The following is a 6329-nucleotide window of genomic DNA, read 5'->3' as shown; positions in this document are numbered from 1 at the left end:
TGTCATCTTGTACCCTGACATGTCCCTGTCCCTCCACAATGCCTCTTCTGCGACACAGCCGGCAAAGCACGTCTGAGACAGAGACCAACTCCAAGCGTCACTGCCCACACAAGTCATCGCGGGTGATCTGAACCCACCCTGCAACGATGCTCGCTGCAGCGGACACGCGTGCTCGGCTCAGCTCACCGGGGCTTGGACACGCTGCCGAGGTGGCTCATCGAAGCCTCCAGAGGGTTCCTGGGCAACCCTAGTCGGTTCTATTTTTGGTGTGATAAGCACTTTTCACCCAAGATCTTTYTCTCTCTTAAATTCACACATTGTTAAAGAAAAAGCAACCCTGCTTTATCTTTAAGCGGAAAGTAGCTCCCGCTCATTTGCCTTCGATTTCTTGTCTAAATTAAAGGCAGAATGCCTTGCAGGAGAAACCCAGTTTGAATAAATTCAGAACAATATCCCTAAGGTATATTATGGAAGATGTTAATTAATACAGATAATTAGATATACACTACCAGGAGTCTAGATTGATAATCTTATTCCTCATTAGATACCACAAAATTAATAGATCTAATATGATGGCTGTTTCCCTCGAATCAATGAACCRAGTCACATAATGCACATATTTGCTTATGAGTTTAGGAAAAGGTAGCCAGGATKTTTTTATCTCTAGATATTTATAACATGCCTATCAATGCAACTGAACTTTCCAAATTACTAAGGGCGCTATCATTTTTTATGCTCCCCACAGCTTTCAACACGGGAACCTTTTTTATTGTTTCACTGATCTTTGACTCCAGTCTTTATTTTCAAGCACAAGGTACACTGCGTGGGAGGTTTGAGAAGAAGAAATTGCTACCCTTTCCCAACATTAATGAATTAATTAGCAGCATAAAGACCTGAGATAAATTCCTGCAAYGGCAATAAAATTCCACTAAGACGTTCCAAGGCCACGGGCTGCATGGCATTGCTCACTGTGTAGCTACTARATAGTATACAACAAAGCCACCACCTGTAAAACCAACGAAAACTCGAGCAAAACAGGACGACAGCTTCTTGTCTGCTCATCCCGTTCCTCCTCCACCACAGCATCAGGTCCATCAGGGTGACAAACCACCACTGCATAAGAACAGAGAGAAGTACCGTGCACTACAAACAAGATCAAAATAAAGATGTCAGTGAGAGGGATATGAGAAAGGTGAGCACAGGAGGAACAGACAGYGGCTGAAACTGCAAGAGGCGGAAGAATTATCTGGAGATTAAAGTTCTAGCTGACAACTCTGGAGATTCAAAATTTTCACTCTGTTGCAGCCTGAGAGCAGGTTTCATCTACTCAAACACTCAGTTCTCTAATATGAAATGAAAGCAATACCTCTCAACGCAGAAACAACCAGGACTACATCCCAGGAGGTCTTCAATTGCTATTATATGTAGGAACATAAGTACACAGATACATTGTACGGGATTGTTTACTTAGGGAATAGCTAAAGTTTTGAGCATAAAAGTAGAAAAAAATGATGTCCTTCTTCCTAGCTGATCTGTCAAACACCACCACAACTTTATTTTCTCTTGATTTGTTTAACATCATAGCAACCAAGAATATTTCCATTATTTGGTGCTTTGCAGCAAAAAACAAAAGATAATATTCAAGAGTAACATGGGGCTTTGTCCCTACGAACTGATTTCTCCAACCGTCTAATCTTGATACAAAAATATTTGCTTTGTTTTTGCTTAGCGCTTCCAAATATTAACATTTGGAAAATTCAAAATATTTAAAATCACCGCCTCCTGTTTAGATTTCTTAAACAAAATGCAGTATTTTAACACATACATTAATAAAATAACACATCCTTCTTCACCAACAAAATGATCATATGTATCCAGCCTCTACACATACACAAAATAAACGACTTGTCTGAATATGTTTCTCCAGGATCACTTAGATGTGTTCCTTTCATGGCATATATGGGCACATGAAGCCACATGGAAAGTTTGTATACCTATGTTCTAAAAATACCTTTTGTTTTTTTAACACGGTATGGAGGTCAGGTAGCTGAACATCCATCACTCTATACTTCCATGCTGGTCGAKTCAAACAAGAACATCACAGGTTTTTTACATATCAGAGAACTGTGAGAATACAGAAGTCCTCCACAGTCTACACAGATCAGGCTGAAATCCCAAGATGTAATTACAGACTCTTCCCAACCTCTTCTGCAGCGTCCAGAAAACAAACAGCTCCAATATCCAGAGCTACATAMATACAAGTCAATCAAATCTAAATGAATATTTATTTAAATGCTGAAATTCTCAAACTAATGCATGCACCAGAGATTTGATTTCATGTTTTCCTCTCCCTTCTAGTGGTCTAGATAGATTGATGCCATCAACCACACATTAATAAACCAGCCGGACTTTCAAATATCAAACACATAGCAAACTGCTCAGTGGACATGTCATGTAGATAAAAAYCCCTCATAGCAGTATTTTCAAGCAGCAAATGGGATATAAATTTTGAAACAGAGGTCTAAAGATCTCTTATGTGAATAATCTATGAATTACTGACACAGCCCTCCTGACAATAACAGATTCAAAGGCAGAACTGTCCTCAAAAATCACACTGGAATTTTTTTTTCAGGGAAGAGTTGAAGAAAAAAGATTGGAAAGTCTTGCACTCTTCTTTCCTCTTCTGAATCCATTATAGATGAAGGGCTGTCTTCAGCAAGTCAATCATAACACCATTCAGGGGCTTTAGATTGATATAAGAAGAGCTGRAAGTTATTTTTAAAGGGCAATGTGAAGTCAAGCCCTAGAGGTTGAACCRCAAAAAATAAAGGCCACAAGGGAGAACATTTACACTTCTTGATCCTTCATCTTTCTTTTGGCAATGGGACAAAATAGACAGCAGAATATCTAAATTTATATTATTCCTATTAATTCATATTAAAGTTTCTTCTTCTTTGCTATCTACAGATTGTTAAAAATGTCAAGTTCCTGACCATTAGTTTCACAAGCAAATTCATTCAAGTTACTTATGATGAGCACTAGGAAACGTCAGAAACATCYTAATGTTGAAAGCGACTGCGGATTTGGTACACCCACATCTCAGATGAATGGAAATGCGAAGAATCCTATTGAAATATTGTACACTACTACTTCAAAAACGATCGTGCAGACGACACGCCATCTGCATCCTCCTTAAACTACAGCAGGACAAAATAACGCAAGACAAAGTCATGCAACCGTCTCGCGTACGGCTGTGAGTTCACAGTGCCACCTCCCCACGTCCTCCAGCTCACCACCACTARCAGATGAGGGGAAATACTAAGAGCAGTTACTGTGCAGACGGTGCTTTTCTTTCCCCCAGTTTGGAAGTATAATAAAAGCCCACTGACACCGCAGAGAAGGAACCGGCTGCCTGGGGACTTGCAACGCTGCTCAGGCGAGTGGCCTATTCCTGCAAAAGCTCTCCACGTTCGACCTTCCCCAGGAAGGCACAGGAAAATCTATTTCAGATTATTTTTAAGCACGTTTTCAGAGGCAGCTCAGGCAGGCTGGGATCTGAAAGGTCCACGTGCAAAAGGGAGCAGACCTAGGAAAGCTGCCCAGGAGTGCAGGTGAACGGACATCCTACGAGCAGCCACCATGCAGGACCTCCACCAGCTACTGCGAAACGGCCTCGCTCCTGAGCGCGAGGATTTCTCACCAGCATTTTGTCTCAAATTTGCTTCTGTATTTTCACTAAACACCTTGCATTACTGAACAGAGAACTGTGTCAGGCTAAGAGGGGCTGCAAGTCCTTTCCGTAGGTATCAGAATTCAAAGYAATTTTGAAAATCAATTTGATGGTATTTGGTTGGGATGAATGCAAACTACTATGCTTGTGAAGGAGAAATAAAACCCACACAGATGCAAGGCAGAACAGCTAACCAGGCAGCAACATAGAGGACATATTGGCTCTCAGCTTGAATACGTAAAAGCCAATGGGGAAAACCCCACCTCGTAGTGCATTAAGAGCGTCACAAGCAGTTCAAGGTATGTGGTTACCCTAACCTGCCGGGTGCTCTCGGGGCCTCCGATGGTGCACCACCTGCGTTTGGATACCGTATTTCAAGAGGATTTAGACAAATTGGACAGTGTGCAGAGGAGACTGAAAAAACATGAAAGAGGTTGGGAAAATCTGACCTAAAGTTGAAAGAATTGGATTTGCTGAATTTAGACTGAGAACAGACTGAAGGGAGAGGTGTGCTCRGCTATACGGTAACAGCATTCATGCATTGCCAGGCCATCGTGGTTAATAYAAAGCTAATAATCTGCCCAAGACAACCCCTACCCCCAGCTTCCATGCCAGTTTTGATATGCTCCTCTGTAAGTCAATGAAATGGGCTCTTCACAGCAGTAACCTGATCACTTGGATGCAGAATTAAATATTGCCATCTCTGCAAATGTGTATATAATAGTCTACAATGAAATTAAAGAAACCAGACTGAAAATTTATAAAAATGCTTACAAGTTTTCTTTTATAATTGACTTATTTGCTGGAGAAGACATTACTCCCTGAATGTGGTTAAAGTGTAGTAAATTGACTTTGAGAAAAATTGCAAGACTTTTCAATAAAAAGACAAAATAGCTACACTCTTCAGACAGCAGGTGGTGAAACAAGATACAGAAATGTTCCCCTATATAAAGAAATGAAACAAAACTGAATTGTGTGATTTTACTGCTCTTTTCCAGCAGAATAACATCCCTACAGGACTTAGAAAATAGGCTCCTAAATTTGCTCATATGGAGTACCAGAGATTAAAGTAAAACTTTAAAGCAGAACAAACTAGAAACTGRATGGTGCTAAGTCTTAAAGAACAGATTTTCTGCTTGAAAATATCAAAGCAATTTGAGTGAAAGCTGTGATTTAGGCTGGACCACTAATTGACAAAGCATACTGCATTAAACCAAGTAGATTTACATGTGACCAGTCTCCTCCTGAATACTTACTGGGTCATCTTTCAAAAGCACTTAAGTGTCAATGGGATGTACAGACCCAAATCACTTTCGAAAGGAGGAGCTAAGTGTTTTTAAAATATTGCCCACAGAGAACATTTCAATAATTTCTTCTGAAAACTCAAGCTAAAAGTCTGAAGAGACTATGGGAAGCTAATGATGGCTGGATACTTCGGCAAAGCTGCCCAGATCTTCCTAGGTAAACGCCAACAGTTCTTACCACAAGCAACGCTAATTGCTACGCTCAGTCTAGGCGACTGGCAGAATGAACGATTAACTGGAATTTCTGCTGGGGACAGATAAGGGCAGCTGTCAGCGCTGGCTCTCTCGGGGAGTTTATTCTTCTGTGCCAGTATTTTTCACTGTGTGCAAATTTACCTAGGCAAAAGACGGCAATGAAGTACAGGTCCCTGCAAGTTGCGTTTCCACAGTCAAGGAGTGATCTGTCATAGAGTGGTCCAGTCCACTACTGGAAATCTCACCAGTAAGAATGGGCCCAGCTCAAAGAGAGCTGAACTATTTTCTACGCAGGCATCATTTTACTCCAAGGGTAGGTATGCAGTTTCCTGCCCTTAAATCCTCTCCTCTGGAGACTGCCCAGAGCAGCTGACAAAGCCTCGCTCCCAGGCTGACTGCAGAGTTCGGTCAAACCCAGAGCTCCTTTCCTCTGCCWTCGCTCCCGCTTCATCCCGCAGGTAGTGCAGGAGCAACAACTAGACCATAACACACAGTGTGAGGAGTCCCACTGGATCCATAACCTGAACAAACACATTACTAAATTGTCAAGGTCACAGCATCACAGAATGGTTGAAGTCGAAAGGGACCTCTGGAGACCATCTAGTCCAACCCCCTAGCTCAAGCCAGGTCACCTAGAGCACGTTGCCCAGGACACTGTCCTTTTGAACATCTCCACAGATGGAGACTCCACAGCCTCTCTGGGCAACTTGTTCCAGTGCTCTGTTATGCAAGATAATTTGGGCGTTCCTGCTTCAGTTACAAAGAAATCTGTTAGGGAAGAGAGGGCAGAGACCTGAAGCCTCCTTCACTTTTGCATGACAATACTGAACTTAAAACACTGGCGCGCACACACTGCCCCATATTCAAGTGTCGGCATTACACAGGCATCGGAAATGACACCGAAAGAGTAATAACCCCGTGCAATGCTATCAGCCACCCTTCCCAGAGGTTCACAGCAGGAAGCAAGCAGATTGAGGCGTTTATAAAAGGAGCCTGTGAAAGGCAGAATCAACAGGAGAGTTGGCCTTTTAGCCTGCATATGCTTTCAGTAGTTGCATTATCACCTGAGAATGATAAAGGCCTGAGTGAAACCTTGGGGG

At 42.1% G+C, this 6329-nt stretch overlaps 1 protein-coding gene across 1 annotated transcript in view; it reads right to left on the bottom strand.

Annotated features, from left to right (window-relative positions):
- PTPRT (protein tyrosine phosphatase receptor type T) overlaps positions 1-6329 on the bottom strand; it is a 458251-nt gene that overhangs the window by 104042 nt on the left and 347880 nt on the right. The gene's annotated exons all lie outside the window — the stretch shown is intronic.

Source organism: Rhea americana, unplaced genomic scaffold (assembly GCF_003343005.1).
Source record: "Rhea americana isolate MKP2758 unplaced genomic scaffold, rheAme1 scaffold_4, whole genome shotgun sequence".
In the NCBI taxonomy this organism is placed as follows: domain Eukaryota; kingdom Metazoa; phylum Chordata; class Aves; order Rheiformes; family Rheidae; genus Rhea; species Rhea americana.
This window is presented reverse-complemented; position numbering and strand designations above follow the sequence as displayed.